The sequence below is a fragment of the Crinia signifera genome, chromosome 1 (assembly GCF_055691185.1).
Source record: "Crinia signifera chromosome 1, ASM5569118v1, whole genome shotgun sequence".
In the NCBI taxonomy this organism is placed as follows: Eukaryota; Metazoa; Chordata; class Amphibia; order Anura; family Myobatrachidae; genus Crinia; species Crinia signifera.
In genome coordinates this window covers 206,955,205-206,975,830 of record NC_139217.1, presented here as the reverse complement: position 1 = coordinate 206,975,830, position 20,626 = coordinate 206,955,205, and the positions used below count along the sequence as shown (strand labels likewise).

General features: G+C 44.4%; 2 long non-coding RNA genes across 3 annotated transcripts in view; both read left to right on the top strand.

The window, feature by feature from the left end:
- LOC146068053 (uncharacterized) overlaps positions 1 to 15,898 on the top strand; it is a 58,133-nt gene extending 42,235 nt beyond the window's left edge. The window contains exons 4-5 of one of the 2 annotated variants that reach the window (XR_014472952.1): positions 14,949 to 15,029; positions 15,778 to 15,898. This is a non-coding gene — a long non-coding RNA (uncharacterized LOC146068053). Of the gene's footprint in view, positions 1 to 14,948; positions 15,048 to 15,777 lie in introns of both variants that reach the window. The other variant, XR_014472953.1, reaches the window with a different exon arrangement.
- Positions 15,899 to 18,813: 2,915 nt separating this feature from the next.
- Positions 18,814 to 20,301, top strand: LOC146067998 (uncharacterized). Its single transcript, XR_014472947.1, has 2 exons — positions 18,814 to 19,318; positions 20,101 to 20,301. It is a non-coding gene; the product is annotated as an uncharacterized LOC146067998 (long non-coding RNA).
- The last annotated feature ends 325 nt before the right edge of the window (positions 20,302 to 20,626 follow it).

Here is a 20,626-nt window from a genome sequence, read left to right as displayed (position 1 = left end):
AGATGTCACTGGTGTCTTCCTTACGTTTGCTTCTTGTTGATAGCTCTTCTCTGAGATTGAAGGTTGTCATGGTATATCACTCCTAGGTAAGTCTGTTGGTTGTGTAGTCCTTGGTATCTGTGTAATTCACTGGTGATTAGTAAGGTTATTTTTTTCTTCTTTTATTCCAGCCTGTGCAGGCTCCCTGAGACTGAGGCAGCTCAGTATGTGTATATATATCAGGGAGAAGGGGTTTGGGAGCCGCACAAGGTTCTTCCCGCCAAGTGTGAATTGGGTCAAAGAGGACCCCTTTCACCACTCCGGTGGGGTTTGGCCTGGGTTGCCTATAACCAACTTGATAGACGTAATGTCCCTTACGGGATAGTGGGTCTGAGTGTGTTGGTGGTGCTCCCCTGAGTCCAATATGTAAATGCAATGGGGGAGAGGGGAAAGTGGACTCTTTTTTTGGGGCACTCTTGTGTTTTGATAGTAGTGTTAAAACTTAACTTTTAATGTATTTTCTTTAATATATGGCGGACCTACTTTGTCCAACAGAAAACATAAGACAGACAGGGACAGACAACATTTGTTTTGCAGTGAGCTTTAAAGAAATATGCTATGCAAATATATGTGTTCGGTATCCGAACAAATAGTTCTGGATGTCTCTAGCGAAGCTAATTGCTATGTCAGCTAGGTATCGTCTGAAGGGTGTTTATAGAAAATTAAAGGGAAAAGTTCCCTGTTTAGACTGAGATCTGCATGTTAATAAAATTTATATTCTTTTGACATAGTTTGGTATATAGGTTGTTTAAACAGACTGCGTTTATGGCAGGAATTGCTTGCTGTATTATGCGTCACCGTGGTTTAAACAAAACTATTTGTATATCTATAATTCTTGCTACCGAGTCCTTTCCTTTTGCAGTTATTAGATACTGTTTTTATCAAGTTTAGGAATAAGATAGGTAGAACAAGAATAAGTTGCCTTTCTCACACAATTACAATAGTAGGCACTAATATTCTGTCAGGCTGTTATACACAATTCGCAAGTTATTATAGGTGTATTAATGAGGAGATCCTGGAAGGATGTCGTCATATACACGTGTCGACTGAGGATGGTCAGGAGATCTGAACCACGGTTTGTCGGCTATAGACACAGATTGAACATAAACAGCTACTCCCGGCTGTTGCCACAATATTTAATCAAACCGACACAAGTATCTAAGTGATTAAGTGCAACCTGAACATGGTCAGCAACAAAAAGCTGACACTGAGACAGAATTGGCTCATTCAATCAGACTGTTCGACATCAATTGCACAGGCTACAGTTGGTACACTCAATAAGGGGATGTCACAATAATTTTTCAGTCAGCTGTGGGCAAATTGGAGATCCTGAAAGGATGTCGTCATTAACACGTGTCGACTTAGAGTGGTCAAGAAACCTAAACAATTTGTTTATCGGCTATAGACACAAATTGGGTATAAACAGCTACTCCCGGCTGTTGCCACAATGTTTCAATCAAAAATGACGACAGTATCCAAGTAATTCAGTAAAGCAGGGCATTGTCAGCAGTAGAAAAAACTGACACTGAGATAGGATTGGCTAATTCAATCAGGCTGTTCTACACCAATTTCACAGGCTACTGTTAGTACATTCAATGAGAGGGCACCTCAATAATAGGTCAGTCAATTATGAACAACTGGGCGTTTAACAATCTCTCCCATTTGTTGACACAATGTCTTTCATCAAGAAAGCCGATGACACGTTAGTAATTATACACAATATCCTATATCTGGATTAACAATGGCTGATTAGTGGTCCATCCAGGTATGCACTTTTAACTCAATCAATCTGCTCCTCTGCTGGAGCGATAAATTGTGTGTAAATACAGTTTGTGCAATAATTGCAGTCTTACAGTATTGGCCCCTTCAGCAAGTCAGATTGGACCAACTAATTTCCCTGAGTTTTGCATACGTGCATTGAACTCAGGGTGAGAGAGTCCGTCTCTGCGCTCTGGGGTCAGAGAGAGATAGAGTAGTTGCACTTCTGCTGTTGGGTAAACTGCGGGCAAAGTTACCTTGTTATCATGCTGGCATTGCAATGCAAGAATGCCACGCAGTATTCCCAATGAGAGAGTGTCAGAAGTGAAAAGTATAGGTTCTCATTTAGCAAGAGAGTGTGAGAAAGGATAGGGGATATCAAAAGAATAATTCACATGGAAACAGTGTCACCTTCTGCTTTTAAAAAAGTCTTGCTCCAGCAGCGGACTCTAATAATGAGAGAGGACAGGCACTGGTTCTCAGTGTGATGGAAATAAGTAAAAAAGCACCATTCCTACTTTTGCTGTTAGGTACCTGCTACCATGTTGTTAATACAACAGAGCATGGCAGACGGTGTAGATCAGCAATTTCAGTGGTGGTGGGATACCTGTACAACGGAGGAGGATTCCCTGTGTGTAGTTAGCTCCATTCAGCGTTCCTCCATGTTTGGGATCCCCTTTCATGCAGATGACTTGTGGCTGGAATTGCCCTGCAGTCTAAGTGACTCTGTCCCGTCGGCGCCGGCGGGCAGAGTGCTGGATAACGCGCGTTTCGCCTTCCTACGGCTTGTTCACATCGAGTGCCGTAAGGAAGGTGAGGTCTCCTAAAGTAACCCCTGGGGAGGAGACTCCCCTTCGAGGTGTATGTTGGTGATTGGCTGATCGTCTGCGTTGACGTCAGCCCCATTGATATGGAATTACCGCTAGCTCCGTCTGGGGGAATCCCTATATCTTAGAAGACTCCCCTGTGACGTATTGCGCTGTGATAGGCTGACCATTTCTAGGGGCGTCAATTAGGTCAGCGCTATGTTTCTCCGGAGGAAGAAGACAAGTTTTTATGTAATGGGTTTATGCAATCAAATGGGGATTCCGTAACCCTACTGCCGTGTGATCTTATACATAGAGAAACATATAAGTGTACGGGATAAGATAGATGGCGTCACTGAGTCTCTTACTTGAGAGAAGCGGAGTCAGAACTGACATGACTGGTAAAGAAAAAGAGGAAAAGGAGGGTTTTAGGGGGACTTGTCTCTAACCCGGTTTATAAGGGTTAATGATTGGTATCAAGCGAGGTATCTGCAGGTTATAATATTCCTTACATATATATGGGGTGGGGGTGTAACGGGGTGAAATAATCAAAGTGTAAATCATAGGAGTGAATGGTTACAAAGGGTGAGAGGGGTGATAAAGTAATAATACACTAAGTGACTGCTTAAATGTTAGTAAGTTTATTATTAGTAAGTGTACGGCTAGTGAGTAATGTGATATTGGACATGATTATGTTTTAAGGCTGTGCTTGTGTGCCTATGAGTTGGTTATGGACTGTTTAATACCATATGTGTACCCCCCGATTGGGGAGTGACGAAATTATTTAAGTCGTGAGTGTTTCTTAGGTGGTGAAAAAAAGGTGCCAAGGTAATGATCAAATGAAAGGGTGGTCTTAGAGGGAGAGATCCTTCTCATATCATATATGTGTTCAGTGAGTAGGTCCTTCTTGTTTTGTACTTGCCAACTTATTTTTACAGTGGGTATTGTGGCTTTGTAATGCCATGAGTGAGTGACTGTTTGGACTAGGTGTGACTCATAGTGTGGCACAAGTGTATGGGTAGTAATGATCTGGTAGGGTTAAACTCTATAAAGTTTATTTAGAGGTTTATGCTTGCTCTGAGTGTATAGCTGGGAGGTTGTGTGTACTCAGATGAAGACACTATAATTGATGTGTTCATTGAGTCCTCCCGGGGTCAGAGCTCCTAGTTCAAATGTCCAGAAACTTTCACGTTTTAAGAGTTCTTGTGTAAGGTCCCCACCCCTGATTCCAAGGTGTATTTGCTCCAGACCGAATGCTTTGAGGGTGCTGGTGTTGCCATTATGTTTAAAATGAAAATGTCTCGCAACAGTAGTGAGTTGTTTCATTCTCTTGCGGTCCTGTTCTGCATTCCTTATTGACCCCAGGTGCTCCAGTATGCGTTGTTTAAGCATCCTTGATGTCATCCCTACGTATCTTGGTCCGCAGTCACAAGAGATGCAATATATGACTCCTTGGCTTTTACAATTAATGTAATCCTTGATTTTGGTTTTCTTGCCATATCTGTCTTCTACTTCTGTTGTTTTGGGCATGTGTTTGCATGCTTTGCATGTGCCGCATGGGAATGATCCGGTGGTGGTTGGGGTTCTGGGTTTAGTACGTGTGAAATGACTGCTCACTAAATGGTCCCTGAGATTGGGGGATCTTCTCCAACTCATTGCTACTTTTTCCTCCAGGTGTTGCGATAGATCTGGGTCAGATTTTAAGATGTGCCAGTGTGTCTGGATAATCCTCTTAATATCTCTCCAGTTTTCATTGAAGTTACCGACAAATCGAATTTGTGTGTCTCCTGCCGTTTTAACTGTTTTGGGTGATTGAAAAATAAGGGTATCTCTTTTAACTGTTTGTATGAATCTTTGTGCTTTCTTGGTGGAGTTGTGGCTGTAGCCCCTCTCTCTTAATCTTTTAGTGAGTTCCTGGCTTTTAAGTTTGTAGATTTTATCATCTGAACAGTTACGTCTCAAGCGGAGGAATTCCCCTTTTGGAATATTCTCAATTGTTGGCGGGAAGTGGGAACTTGTCTGGTGTAATAAGCTGTTTGTAGAGGTACTTTTTCTGTAGAGTTCTGTTTCGATGTTGTTGTTATGCCCTTTATAGATTCTAAGGTCCAGGAAGGAGATGGACTCTGTGCTTATTTCATGGGTCAATTTGAGATTAAGTTTATTGTTGTTGATGCTGTGAATGAATTCCAAAAGTAGATCTGTACCGCCATCCCAGATGAGTAGGATGTCGTCTATGTAGCGGTGCCATGTGATGACATGTTTGGTCCACCGCTCATTTCTTTCATGGAAGATGTGCTCGTTTTCCCACCATCCTAGAAATAAATTTGCATACGTGGGGGCACATGCTGCCCCCATAGCAGTGCCCCTCACCTGTAAGTAGAATTTGTCATCAAACGTAAAGAAATTGTATTTCAATGTATAGTTAAGTAGTTTGATGATAAAGTCTTGGAAATCGTCCTGTGTCTCCATATTAAGAAAGTAGCGGACTGCTGCCAACCCTTGCTCGTGGTCAATACTGGTGTATAATGCTTCGACGTCAAGTGTGACCAATAATTGGCCTTCCTCCAATTTGGTGTCATGGAGTTTTCTGAGTACATCGGAGGTATCTTTAGTATAAGATGGTAGTTGTAGGACGAATCTTCTCAGATGGAGATCTACAAAGGTGCTGGCTTTCTCTGTTATTCCCCCTATGCCAGATACAATGGGTCTCCCTGGTGGTGTCGTGGGGTTCTTATGGATTTTAGGCAATAGATAGAAAGTAGCCATTTTTGGATGTTCCGTCCATAAGTATTGGTGTTCCTTTTTAGTAATAATTCCTTCGTCCAGTCCCCCATCTATGAGTCTCTTGTACACCATTTTGAAATTCTCCATAGGGTTGAGTAGAATGGGTTTGTAGCAGTTTCTATTAGACAGTTGCTTTTGGGCTTCTTTCATGTATTCCTCTTTAGGCCATATGACTATATTCCCACCTTTGTCGGATGGTTTAATCTCGACTTCAGTCCAGCTTTTGATATTCTTGAGGGCAGTTCTTTCTTCCCTTGAGAGGTTGTCACGTTTTTTGTACACTTTCTTGATTTCCAATAATTTGTCAAGGTCCTTGGAGACTAATTTGGAAAAGACTTGAAATTCTGGACAGTTGTGCTCAGGGGGGAAAAAATTGGATTTAGGTTTGCACTTTGGCCTGACAGAGGTTAATGTGGGGATGTCTTCTGATTCTTCGGCCAGATCTTCCAAAGCTTGTAGTGCCTCTTCTTCTTGTGAGGAATTGAGTAGATCACGGTTGGTATCTGTTTCCATGTTGTTGAAATGTTTTTTGAGTAGAAGTTTTCTGGTGAATAATTTAAGGTCTTTCTCCCATTGGAATCTGTCGAATTCTTTTGATGGCGAGAATGAGAGGCCTCTCTCCAGGATTTTCTTTTCTGTTGCATTCAGGATGCGGTCAGATAAATTGATAATTTTAAGTTGATCCGTTATCTCCCCCGTCTGGTATGCATCTGGTGATTGCTCGGTGATGGCGATTCCCATCTTTTCCTTTGTCTTTCTCTTCTTGTTAGCCCTCCTGGTCCGTCTCTTGGATTGTATCGGGCTCCCGAGTTGCCCCTGGCGTAGTCCAAAAAATGAACACCAGAGGGTTGGTGTTTTCTGGACTGGAGATAGTTTCGAGTGTCGCTTTGTTCTTCACCGGATGATTCAAATTCTGATGATGTGTAGTCTTCACGGGTTTCTTGAGATCTTCCTGGTCTCTGTGTAGTTCTCCAACGAAAGATGTTACCTGTTGCAAAGTCTTTTTTATCCCTAGAGAATTTATTACGTTTCCTTTCGATGATGATTTCGATGGATCTCCAATTTGCCCACAGCTGACTGAAAAATTATTGTGACATCCCCTTATTGAGTGTACCAACTGTAGCCTGTGCAATTGATGTCGAACAGTCTGATTGAATGAGCCAATTCTGTCTCAGTGTCAGCTTTTTGTTGCTGACCATGTTCAGGTTGCACTTAATCACTTAGATACTTGTGTCGGTTTGATTAAATATTGTGGCAACAGCCGGGAGTAGCTGTTTATGTTCAATCTGTGTCTATAGCCGACAAACCGTGGTTCAGATCTCCTGACCATCCTCAGTCGACACGTGTATATGACGACATCCTTCCAGGATCTCCTCATTAATACACCTATAATAACTTGCGAATTGTGTATAACAGCCTGACAGAATATTAGTGCCTACTATTGTAATTGTGTGAGAAAGGCAACTTATTCTTGTTCTACCTATCTTATTCCTAAACTTGATAAAAACAGTATCTAATAACTGCAAAAGGAAAGGACTCGGTAGCAAGAATTATAGATATACAAATAGTTTTGTTTAAACCACGGTGACGCATAATACAGCAAGCAATTCCTGCCATAAACGCAGTCTGTTTAAACAACCTATATACCAAACTATGTCAAAAGAATATAAATTTTATTAACATGCAGATCTCAGTCTAAACAGGGAACTTTTCCCTTTAATTTTCTATAAACACCCTTCAGACGATACCTAGCTGACATAGCAATTAGCTTCGCTAGAGACATCCAGAACTATTTGTTCGGATACCGAACACATATATTTGCATAGCATATTTCTTTAAAGCTCACTGCAAAACAAATGTTGTCTGTCCCTGTCTGTCTTATGTTTTCTGTTGGACAAAGTAGGTCCGCCATATATTAAAGAAAATACATTAAAAGTTAAGTTTTAACACTACTATCAAAACACAAGAGTGCCCCAAAAAAAGAGTCCACTTTCCCCTCTCCCCCATTGCAGCTCAGATAAGTACACTGATACATTGCTCTGTGCGGTGCCTGTTCATTTGCATTGTGCTGTGGAGGAGGGAGCGTTGGACATGTTTATTTACTGTAAAAAGTGTGATGCTAAATTTACATGTGAACATGAGGATCAGGGGGATTTATGCCCGTCCTGTGAGGCTGTTCCCTGTGGGTCACGCACTCCCAGAGCGGAGATAGCTGAACCTGCTTGGGCTTTGGCGCTGGGCAGGTCTATGAATGCTCTTACTGAGGCTTTGAATAGGCAGAAGGATTCCTTGATAGGGTCTCCTGGCCACTTTACTTCGTCTCAGGTGTCTGGGGCGTCACTTACCCCGGCTCAGGGAGACCCCATTTTGCTGCAGGCTATGCAGGATACTGCCCAGGGAGATCATAAGATGACTGCCCTGATGGAGCAGTTTACAAAATCCTCTGATAAGAGTGTGCTTAGGCACCCTGTGTCTACACCACCAATTATACAGGATTTGGATGATGATGATGGTGGGTGTGAGGAGAACTGGAGTTGGGACATGAGTGATGAAACTGAGGCTTTAACTTCAGGCATTGAGGATTTGATTGTGGCTGTTAAGCAGACTTTGAATCTTGCAGAGGAGGAAAAGACTCCTGTCTCTTGTGTGTTTAAAAAGAGTCGCAGGGACCCTGTGTGTTTTCCCTCTGATGAGGGAATGTCATCTCTTTTAAATGAGGCAGGAAAGACTCCTGATAAGAGATTGTTGATGGCAAAAAGGTATGCTAATATGTAACCTTTTTTTTTTTTAAATTGGGTATTTTTTATTAAATTTTTGAAGAGAAAAGAAAAAGACAAACATTGATATTAATATTACAGACGGCTAAGTAGGATACGGTGCGTACAGGAGATATGCAGTAATCAGGATATTATATGTACATTGGTAGAGATAAGCAAAGTATACTTTTGACATATATGTAAGTGCCAACCCTTCAGGATATAGATAAACACACTATGCATCCAGTACCCGGAGGCGCCATCCAGGTCCATGGAAACAGTGAAGTAGGAGGAGGCACATTTACATGGATATATCACATATCACAACATGAAGCACCATGTGTTATGCTTGCCGCTAGGCACAGTGTGTTGGTAACCTGGAACAGGGAACGGGAGATCAGGCGTGAGCCCGCAGCCGGGACCGCCGGTTAGGACGGCCACAGCGAACCCTATACTAACTCTGTTGAGTACCCCGAGCAGATGACCAATCCCTGCGGGAACTAGGCTTCAGCTGTGGCCGCCGCGTTCGAAGGAGCGAGTTAAGCCCGCTCCAACCCCGATGCAGCTAGGTCTATGAATGGACAAAGGAGAAGTGATCGTCAGGGGTAACTCAAAAGGAAATACTAACTACCGGGCCTAACTGAAAGACAACCCCTGTCTGCCGGCACCAGGCCAATAACGGGAATACGACCCAGTCGCAGACACAAGGAGAACTTGACGGGGAATCTCCAAAAGAATACAATACAATGCTAGATAGCGAATCCCCAAAACCCCAAACAGGAGTGGATAGGTAGGGAAGGCCCTGCCTAGGACAGATAGGAAAAGGAAAGCGATGGCCAGAGCAAGGGTAAAAGACAGAAAGAATAATGTTCTGAATTAGGCCCACGGCGGAGCAGGTCCAATGCCCCAGCAAGGGAGCGGAACCAATATGGGTACAGCCTGATAAGAGAAAAGGAGCTCGGCGGCTCCACAGAAATAAACCAGGCTCCAAAGGAGCACTTACTTGACCCCGGGTGACCTACAGCGGAGCTGAACAGGTCACTGGAGAAACCGCTGAGAAGCTGACATCCAGCTGAGACAGGAGATCTCTTGGAAGGGATCCAGGAAATAGGGCAGCGCTGGGATGAGCCAGGGACCGGGCAGGCGTATGGAGACGCTATAACCGGCGTCTGTGCCCAGCAGACGTCGGCTTCTTATTCAAAATTGGCGCCGCCTGCATGACGTCAGGCGCGCCGTGCGAGTGCTGCTGCTGGGCGGAAGTTCGGGGAAGTTGCCTAGCAACGCCCCGACACCCGGACTGAGAGGGAGGCTTGGAACGCTGCCGAGCAGCGTCACCAGCCTCACAGCCCCGCTCTCCATCCGCCGACCGTCCGGGTACTGGAGATACCGGACGGCGGCGTGTGACACCATGAATGTATATCATATAATAAATATCCGACAATGTAGATAAAGACCCATAATCCTAATAAAAAAAAAATAAGATAACAAAAGAAAACCTCGCAAGGACCCAAAACAAACCTCCCACATAACCCCCCACCCTGTACTACCCACCCCCAACTTAGGTGTACCTGGAGCCCTATAAACGCGTAACACTATTACCTCTATACCCATTCTAATCCCCCCCCCCCCCTAGCCTACTAACTATACTACTAAACCTAAGTCTAATCTATAATCTATACCCACCCAGATATAAACTAACACCCCCCCCCCCCCCCCCCCAGATTGTAAATTAAGAGCAGGATATATATCGAGGGCTATAAGGATATGACCCTAAGGAAGGGCAGGATATATATTTCCTTCCCCATCACAAAAATTACTAAACAGAGAATACCAAAAGAAGGATATAGTGAGGGCCATAGACGCATGGACCTAAGAACAGCTATATTGAATCCAACAATCTCCTGAAGCAAAGTAAGGTATCTCGCTCAGCAATAAAGATGCATGTAAACTCACAGAATATAACTTATACAAGCAGGGTTAAGATGACAGTTACAGGATATTTCCAAAAACATTAATCTGGCCAGCTCTTAGTGTCCTTAGAAAACATGGCGACCCTAAGAAGTACACCAGCAGGTATATGGAAAACATAACAGATAAACAAAGGACAGTGTACAGTTATATGTGGATACAGTCCAGGCTTTCATCACAGTCACCAGCGACAAATAAGGAGGATGTAGGGAAGTAGCAGCACAATCAGTGTGCATGAGAGTATCACAGCTATTGTCCTTGATTTCGGGCACAACGACAGGTGTAGATATAGCCAGGATAGAATCTGAAATAGGTGCAGGCAGAGCCTTCATAGCATACATCACATAAATATCTCCATTATCAATAACATCGCAGTGTCCAGGATGAATAGGAGTGGGATGAATAGGAGAGGTTAGAATATCACTCCGAATTCTGTCCAGTTGCAGGAGTCGGGCAGATGAGGCATGGAGCGCACGCAGGATAGCATTTGCAGATGGTTCCATAATCATAGACAGGAGGTACAGAAAGACCAGCTATAGGCAGTATATGTAGCAGAGAATAAATTAGGTGCGGCTAGCACGCCACTAAGTACAAATAAAGGACTGCCAGCCGTTGAAGTAGTGGGAGAATCCAGCTAAAAGCTCCCAGCTCCAGCCACCAAAATGATGGTGAAGAGACCAGTCAGAGAAAATGGCGGATGTAGGTAATGCTCACCGCTTTAGTCACGGCTATGTTGTGGCACAGCAGGAGACCAGCAGAGGATAGAAGACCGTCACTGCAGATCTTAAACACACGATGCAGGGCAAACGTGGAAGCCTCAGCCCCAAGCACAAGATGGCGCGGACCGCGGCATTGCGCCCCAGAGGAGGCAGCTTCCCGCTTCCACCGCTCAAAGGTACGGAGAGCCACCGCCACTTCTCACCCTGCCTGACAAAGCACCCAGCGATGAGGCGGCAGGCAGAATACTGTTAGTGTAGTAGGAGACCGACGTCATCCGGATCTTAGCAGAGAAGCAGGCCGCGGCTGTATATAATCCCAAACCAGCAGCCAAATAGTCCCAAAAACAGCTCAGCAGGGTGATAGGATAATGGGAGTGATGTCTCACACCCGTTGCTGAGGCCAAGGACTTCGGTGACAGCAAAACAGGATAAATTTCAGGATGTACGGAGGAGCGAAGAGAAACTGCTGCCTACTCTGTGCTCAGCCAAACCACGCCTCCTCGCTAATATGTACCCTTTGCCAGAGGAACATACCAAATTGTGGGAGAAAGCCCCATTAGTGGATGCATCAGTTGCTAGACTGTCTAAAGCCACTGCCTTGCCGGTCCAGTGGGGCTCGGAGCTGGAAGCCATTATCAAGCAGGCTACTGGGGGCAAGAGGGGTTTGCCAGTACGAGTACAATCCGACAATGCCACTATGGTGGCATACTTAAATCACCAGGGCGGTACTCGGAGCAAGATGGCGATGGCAGAGATTGTGAGAATCTTCACCTGGGCGGAGGTTCAGTTTCCAGCACTGTCATACGTTTTCACTCCGGGGATCCGGATTGTGGAGGCGGACTATCTCAGCAGGGCGGACCTGCTGGAGGGGGTAGACAGATGGGGACTGCCAGACATAGATCTTATGGCGTCCAGGACCAATTGTCAAGTGCCGAGATTTTGTTCCCGGTCAAGGGATCCGTTGGCTTGGGCGGTGGATGCCATGACAATTCCTTGGTCTTTCAATCTGGTCTACATCTTCCCTCTGTTCCCAGTGATCTCGAGGGTGTTGAAGAGGATAAAGAACCAGAGAGTATCGGCCATTCTGGTTGCACCAGATTGGCCCAGGAGGTCATGGTACTCAGACATACTGAGATTATCTACGGAATCGTGGTGACTTGCTAAGCCAAGGACCGTTTCTGCACCAGGACCTAGCTCGTCTAAATTTGACGGCATGGCGTATGAATCCTCCTTGTTGAGAGAAAAAAGGGGTTTTCAGAAGAGGTCATACAGACCATGCTAAGGGCCAGAAAACCGGTGTCTGCGGCCAATTACCACAGGGTGTGGAGGATCTACATCAGATGGTGTGAAAGGCAGAGAGTTCATACCTCCAGGTTTAAGGTAGCGAGGCTACTGGAGTTCCTACAGGATGGCCTGTCGTCGGGGTTAAGTTTGCAGTCTCTGAAGGTGCAAATTTCGTCACTTTCCATTTTCTTTCAAAAGAGAGTGGCTCTGCTGCCGGAGGTACAAACGTTTTTGCAGGGTGTGGCCAGGATTAAGCCTCCTTACAGGCAGCCGGTTGCACCATGGGACTTGTCTCTTGTTCTGTCCATGCTGCAGAAACCTCCTTTCGAGCCACTGAGATCGGCTGATCTCAAGTACCTTACCTGGAAGCTTACTTTTTTATTGGCCATTGCTTCGGCTAGGCGTGTGTCAGAATTGGGTGCCTTGTCTTGCAAGTCACCATTTTTGATTTTTCACGATGACAGGGCGGTGCTCAGGACAGTACCAAAATTTTTACCTAAAGTGGTTTCCTCTTTTCATTTGAATCAGGACATTGTGCTCCAGTTTTTCCCCCGTCTGAGGGAAAGAGGAATAGGGACAGTTTGAAAAAGTTGGATGTGGTTCGCGCATTGCGAATCTATATCAGTAGAGTAAAGGATGTTCGCAAATCAGATTTGCTGTTGGTTTTGTACAAAGTACATAAGATTGGGTGGCCTGCTTCAAATCAGACTATAGCCCGCTGGTTGAGATCAACTATTGCGTTTGCCTACTGTAAGGCAGGTAGGCCTGTGCCATCTCGCATAAACGCCCATACTACAAGGTCAGTTGCTTCTTCATGGGCGGTGAGGCATGGGGCCACAGCTGAGCAGCTGTGCAGGGCAGCCACCTGGTCCTCTGTTCACACCTTTTACAAAATTCTACAGGTTTCATGAGTTTGTTTCGGAGGACGCTTCATTTGGACGGGCAGTGATGAGAACTGGCAGTCTGAGTGTACCCTCCCAAAGGACTGCTCGTGAAAGTCCCATTGTGAGCTGTGTCACCGGACTGGACGAAAGAGAAAAGGGGATTTAAGAACTTACCGTTCAAACCCCTTTCTCTGAGTCCAGTCCGGTGACACAGCGATCCCTCCCTAACGCTCAGTAATTTGTACCGTTCATGGTTGCCATGTTATGTGTTATAAGTCGCATATATGATGTTCAGGCATTGTACTGAGTTGTGTATCCTAGTGTGCTGTTGAAGTTTAACTGAGGCATTATGGGATGCAGTAGGGAGGAGCCTGCTCCCAAAGAATTAGAAGCATAGGTGCCTGGGTCCTGGCGGACCCTCCTACATCCCATCGTGAGCTGTGTCACCGGACTGGACTCAGAGAAAGGGGTTTGAATGGTAAGTTCTTACAAAAATCCCCTTATTATAAATACTGTGCATTAACTCTTAACGAACAGTAGTGTAAGATTAAATAGAAATCTTCCTTTTCAATTTACTGGTTAAACACTATTAATGTAGTGTCGCCTCTGGCCTCCAGGTGTCACTATAACCCTGCTACTGTATATACAGCAATGGGGCGATTGTCCTACCATAACCACAAAGTGTGTGAATGCAGTAAAACCTATTCCTGCCAGTCAGTGCTGCTGATGAGTCACCTGCATTAATGTTATTTATATAAGCGCTAACATTATATGCATTGGTACTTATATGTTAGTTGGGCGCCCAATTAGCATACGTAAGGTAACTTAGGAATATCGCATTGCATGGGCCATTTTAAGGGCGATGCAATGCGATTTTCCTATGTAATTTATTCACTGCTCTCTTAGCCCCGGGGGATCGCATCGCACCTCCCGTAAAATCGCATGCGATTTTATAGGGTGTACGATGCCATTACATTAGCTATACAATAGCATTGTATGACATACAATGAGGTTTTAGGCACCCCACCCCCCCACTATCCACACCACCCCGAAGCGTGGCGAGCGCAGCGGTACGTGTCCTCCGACCTTTTCATACCACCACTAGCCACGTCGGCGTTGAGTTGATTTTATATAGTGTGTCGAGCACAGCGAGTCACCGATCCCGAAGCGCGGCGAGCACATGCGGATTACTTTACATATATTCCGCGTCCACTCGCCACGATTCGGGCTCGACGTGGATAGTGGGGGTATGAAAAGGTCGGAGGATGCGTTCCGCCGCCGCTCGCCACGCTTCGGGGTGGCGTGGATAGTGGTGGGGTGCCTAAAACATCATTGTATATCATACAATGATATTATTGTGTAGCTCATTTAATGGCATTGCACACCCTATAAAATTGCATGCGATTTTGCGGTAGATGTGATCCCCCGGGGCTAAGAGAGCAGTGAATAAATTACATAGGAGCATTGCACCGCACGGCCCTTAAAATGGCCCATGCGATGCGATTTTCCTACGCAGAATAGCCCACTAAGCAAATAGCTTAGTGGGTGCCCAACTAACATATAAGTACCTATGCATTATATTACATTTGCATTAGTCCCCCCTGGAGTCACTTACAGTATAAATTAGTGTAGGATTCGCTGATTTGAATTCTCCTATCCTGGTAACTATGAAGTGAGTTACGTTTGGAATTTATGTTTTTAGTTTGAGTTAGACCCCAGGGACCCTGGTGGTTGAATAGATTTATCCAGCGTGCTGTATATTAATCCACGGGGTGATAGCGATGAGCTATCGCTATGGCGGATCAATCTGGTGAGATCGCTTAGAAAATGCCCAGGGATTGCAACGTGTGTAGGCACCATTAGGGTACATTATGCTTTCTATAGATTTTATGATCAATTGATGCTGTTTTGCGGTGTTATTTTTAAAAAATTTTAATCATTGTAACGCAGATCAGACCGTTCTTCACATTATAGCAATCCTTCCAGAAAGAAATACCAATCAGTGACGCAGAAGCATTTTACCTTGAAAACGTGAGCTTGCATTCCAATGTACGTCCGCTACTTGTGAGTTGTGTCATTGCTGGTATGTAGCAGCAGTACTGCGAGTGAGGGAGCGACGTGCTTTGGGGAAAGGTTCATACATGTGTTAGGCACACGTTCTCTTCTGGAACCAAAATATGACAAACTTATTAAACTCCTGATTGATTGCGCTCCTGTTGTTCCAAATCCATTCCAATCTGTTCTGTTACCATTGTCGGATGCTGCTAAGGGACGTCTGTTTCCCCATTGGCTGCGTTCTCGTTTTGTTTATTTAATTCACACCCGTTGCGTTTTATTAATAGGGCGTTTGCATATTTTCTACATTTCTTTTGTGAGTTGTAATTGCACTGAATGTTTTAATTGAGCTCGCAGATCAGATTGTAGATCTTTTCCCATACACTGCAGATCATTTCTCCATCGTTATTATGATGAAAATCTGCCGCAAGCTAACTCCCTTCCGCAGTCTAAGGTTCCAGACCATCGAATTCCAGATAATCGGTGGTGTGCTACGTGAAAGTCTTCCAAAATAGAATCTGCACTTTGGGAAAAAAATAAAAAATTATCATTTTAAATTTTATTTATTTTTTTATAATTTTTATATTGACTGCATTAGATGCTGCCCCATTTCCACAGGGCATATGCAACTGCCCCCCCCACCCACCCCCCAATCAGCTCTGCTTTTAGAAGATAAGCTTTAAATGTTCAATCAAGCTATCCCATAAATTGTTTGTTTCTGCAGAGTGGTGCGCTATAGTCCTAAAAATGGAAAAGAGAGTGTCTGAAGCCAGTGTTAACCGCAGGAAGTCCAACAATCCTCAGCAGGTGTCTGCAGCCTCGGCTGGTACATCTCAGAGTAAGAGAAAGCGTCTTTTTTATATATTTTTTTTGTAAGGAATAAATAACGAAAGCTAAAGGAGATGCGTGGGACTGAGCTTGCTGTGGTGACCAGTAATGTGTCCAACGCTTGTCCACAGAATGTTCGCTGCATTTATTGTATTGGATAACGGGTTACAGAAGTCCAAAAAGGGGAGACTGTTAAACTCTGTTCTTTGTCTTCTATCTAATTTAAACCAGACACGAGCCAGAGAGTGCCATTGCCCATACGGAGGTTTTACCGCCCAGGTACTCGGGCACTGATGGAAATACGCAAGTACCAGAAATCAACGAAGCTGCTGATCAGGAAGGCCCCGTTCTACCGCCTGGTGAGATGGTGTTGCCTGTTCTGCATCTAACAGTTTCCCCTACTCTGTGCTCTGCTAGTAATGTCTGCTTTTTCTGTTTTAGGTGAGAGAGGTCTGCCTGGAGTATTCCCACGGAGTGCCGTTCAGCTGGCAAAGCCAAGCGCTGATGGCATTGCAGGAGGTAAGGCTTCTTAGCGGCATAAACGCTCGCTGTATTCTGTTTGGGGTAATCTTAGAATTATGTATTGTACTAAGATCTGATGCGGCCATGTATACCTCACCCATATCCTGGCCGTGTTCTGCTCTGTATATCCCATCACGTGTCACTAGAATCAGCGCTAATGCTCGATCTCCATCATAGCCATCGGTTGCGATTCGGAATGGTTTAAAGCACCAGCCAACAAGCTGAAACTTAAGCAGGCTGGCCGTCTGCTTCAAACACCTGAGTATAACAGGGATCTGCAATGCCTTCAAGCGGCGTGCCCATGTTTTGCAGAACAGAGTCGAGTTTCACCCTCTAAACATTGCAGCATGTCGGCAATCCTGCAGCCAATGGGGGGGCTCTGAGCGACATCCCAGGATTGGGTCTGTGTGCAAATAGGCACATAGTATATCCCGTACAGGCCACTTACTGATGACTTCAGTGGGCATGATGCCCGTGTTTAGCCCCAGTGCAGTCTCACTGTACCAGACAACTCCTATTACGCAGTCCCCGCTCTCTGATCTTTATCACATCATACACCACTATAATTAGAATTCCCAGCTCAGCTCCGAGCTCATTAGACAGACACGCATTACACAGCGACCTTTCTCAAGGCATAAAGGAATGTTCAAAACCAATACTCCTGATAACACTGGAAAAAGGTTGGTTTCCTACCAGAAGGTAGGAGGTGGACGACAGAGAAGGAGTGCCTTGTGATCCAAGCAGCTCACACCAAGGAAGGTCAGTTCCTTGAAAACAAACGTGAGGAAAAAGAAAAGGGTAGTGGAGCGCTAGGTTGGTATTAGAAAAAAATTCTTAGTTTGAGTATGGTCAATTGGGTATCACAATTAGTAAAATTTATTCAACACTGATAAACATAGTAAAAATGGTTGATACATTTAGACACATGAAGAGGTTATAAATGAATACATTAAATCAGCACATATAAAAAAGAATTTAAGAATAGTTGGCCTGAGCACTATACTTATGCATTCTCCCGCTTGCCAAATGTCCTGAGCCAGTCCGTCCTGTAGTTTAACTGGAGATTGTGGAGGCTGGGTGTCCATATACCATGCTGGGAATTCGATGCCGCTGTGTAGGATGTCGCTGTCTGGATGTTGTATAGACAGATGCACAGGCTGAAGGTAGGCTTCCCAATGAGTATGCTGGTGGTGGTATCCCAAGGCTCTCTTCCAGTGGGTGAAGAACGGATGGAAAATTAATCCGAATATAAAGGCTGGGCAAGATATGGTTTTGGGAGTGTCCCGCAATAGAGCTCAGAGTCCAAACTGACAGTATCCTGACGCGTTTCGTTACCTAGGCTGGTAACTTTATCAAAGGAGAGTCTCCTTTGATAAAGTTACCAGCCTAGGTAACGAAACGTCCCTCTATTGTGAGATTTCTCGCAGTTCCCTGCTGCAAACTGGAAGCGGGATAAGGGGGGCAGGATAGGCAGGTTCCGGAAACGGGGGTGTTTTCTGAGAGCTCCCAGATCTGGATCTTCCAGCACAGATTTCCTGGCCTCTGCTACAGAACAGCTTGGGCCAATATGACCAGCCTCGGGCTCCCTCAGATTGACCATGTTTTTGTGCAGTGATCCGTTGCAGCAGTGGATCACAGAAGTCGGCAGGAGGTGTTTATTGACACAAGGGGTGAGATTTAATAGGATGAGAGATTCAGAAAGTGAGAGATTTGGTAAGAAATCTCCAGCTTTTTTTAAAGCGCCAATCATTTACACTGCAGAACCAGTTTCATTTTGCCGTGTAAATGATTGCCGCTTTTAAAAAAAATGGAGATTTCTTACCAAATCTCTCACCCTTTTAAATTTCACCCAAGATACCTCCTACAGCAATACAATTAGTATTCTCTAAAATGCACAATCGAGGAAATTACACAATGAAGATAAAGGCGCAAAGCTGAGGTAAAAAAGTAGCAACACAAAGTGCAAGTACGCACCACTGGGATTGGGCTGTACGTATGAGGGCATATCTGTGTGAATGAATGATTAATAGTGGCCTACAGAATTTATGGGGAAGAAAGATCTGTTTGCTCTGTTTGACCATGTATTGCCTCTCAAATTATCTGTCTGTAACTATTTTTTCCTATCTATGAATCGTATTTGTGATAAGGGCCTAATTCATCATGAATCGCTAATCTGAGAAGTAGGTATCCGCCACCCATGAAGAGGAAACACCCGGTTACTGCTCCCCCCCCCCCCCCCCCAAATCTATATGCCAGGACAGGGCCAACCTGTGGCTCTCCAGATGTTGTGAAACTACAAATCCCAGCATGCCTTGCCACAGTTTTAATACTCCCTTATAGCAAAACTGTGGCAAGGCATGATGGGATTTGTAGTTTGACAACATCTGGAGAGCCACAGGTTGGCCAGGACTGTACGCAAATTCCGGAACATGGAAGAGACTAATCTGTGACTGACACAGGCTGAACAAGGCCAGTGCTGTTGTCACAGACCTGCATTTTTTTTTTCGGACCCATCCAGAAATAGTCTGGTTTCCACCCCAAAACAGCAGCTTACCGACGGTCAATATCCAGCTGCATTGTGTTTACGATCTATACGTGTTTTCTGACGCTATTTTTCCTTGCGCATTGTGTGCGGTCTAAATGCGCAATCACTCTGCTTTGTGAATAAATAGCGATTCATACTGACTTAAGCCCAAAGTTCCTTTTCCTGTGTAAACCTCCGGTTTCAGTGTAACATCTCTTTCTTAGGCAGCTGAGGCCTACCTGGTGTGGCTTTTCGAAGACGCTTACCTGTTCAGTGTCCATGCACACAGGGTCACGCTGCACGTGAAGGACATTAAGCTCGCACGGCGAATTAGAGGGGGCCAACTCGGACTCGGATGTTGAAGTTTTCCGTTTCACGTTTGTTTTCGTTGGTATTTTATTCCCAGTTTTTTTTTTTCAAATTCTGTTTATTTCAGACATATGCCAAATGAAACAATAGTGAACATGAGTAATAAAATATTACAATGTATGATATCAATTCTAACCAAGTTGTACATATTTATACTTGAGTTTCGCAGGCATGGGGTTCGAGTAACTTGATGAAGAGGCCTGCCTCTAAATCTCGTAAGCCCGCCTTGTTAGATTAGCATTTTGTCTGACATTTTCTTTATACATAACATTAAACGAATAACTTTAACTTAATATAAGAGTTTTTTTCTATGGGGTGGGGGGGGAGAGGGGGAGAGATAGGGATAGGGGGGGGGGTGTTCAGCATCACGTTTCGTACATTATATATGGGAAATGTAATTATCTAGCTCCTTCTGGACGGATTTCCAGTGTTTTGTAGATAGCTTCTTTCAGTATTTGTGGGCGACTATCTATAAATGGTCTCCACACCTGGTAAAATCTTGATGAAGATACCTATGGGTGTTTTATCACATCATATTTGTCATAAAACATATACTTCAACAGCAGCGATTCCACCTCTGCTACCTTTGGAATATGTGGTGTGATCCATGAGTTTAGAATCACTTTCTTAGCCACTGTGACTATCAGGGTAATTAGGGGCAACAGATGTGAGTTCGCTGGTGTGATGTTCCAACTCTCAAAATTAGCAAACAGCATGGGGATGGGATCTAGCTGCAGTCCGATATTAAAGTTAAGTTTGATGAAATACAACAATTTATACCAGAATTTTTGTATATGTCTGCAGGACCAAAAGTTGTGAAAAAAGGAGCCCACTCCTGTTTTGCACTTCAAGGACAAAATGACTCCTCTGCTGTTGTGAGATGTAAGCCCTATGAACAAACTTCACGTGTACCTCCTGAAGGATGGAGGATCTTAATATTTTCAACGTTTTATGATAATGTTTAAATATAGTTTCACAGTTTTCCAATAAAGGGATATCTTTTAACCACTTGTTTGTGACTTCTTTCCATACTCGTTCAGCAGGTAAGGATGAGAGTTGGTCATAAATGTATTTATTCTTGAACGTCCCTGTCTGAAATTTACTAACAGAGCTATTCAGTTTCATATACCTCGTGGTTTGTATATCAGGCTTGGGTAGCGAAAGTGCATAGTGCCTTAGCTGGAGGAGTGAAAAGGAGCCGCTCAAAGGCAAACCGAACATTTTCTGCAGTTCAGATATGGAATATACCTTTCCTCCAGGGTCAAATACCTGCGTCATCTTCCTTAGTCCTTTATGTTTGAGCCTGTAAAAAATAGAACTATCCACCCCT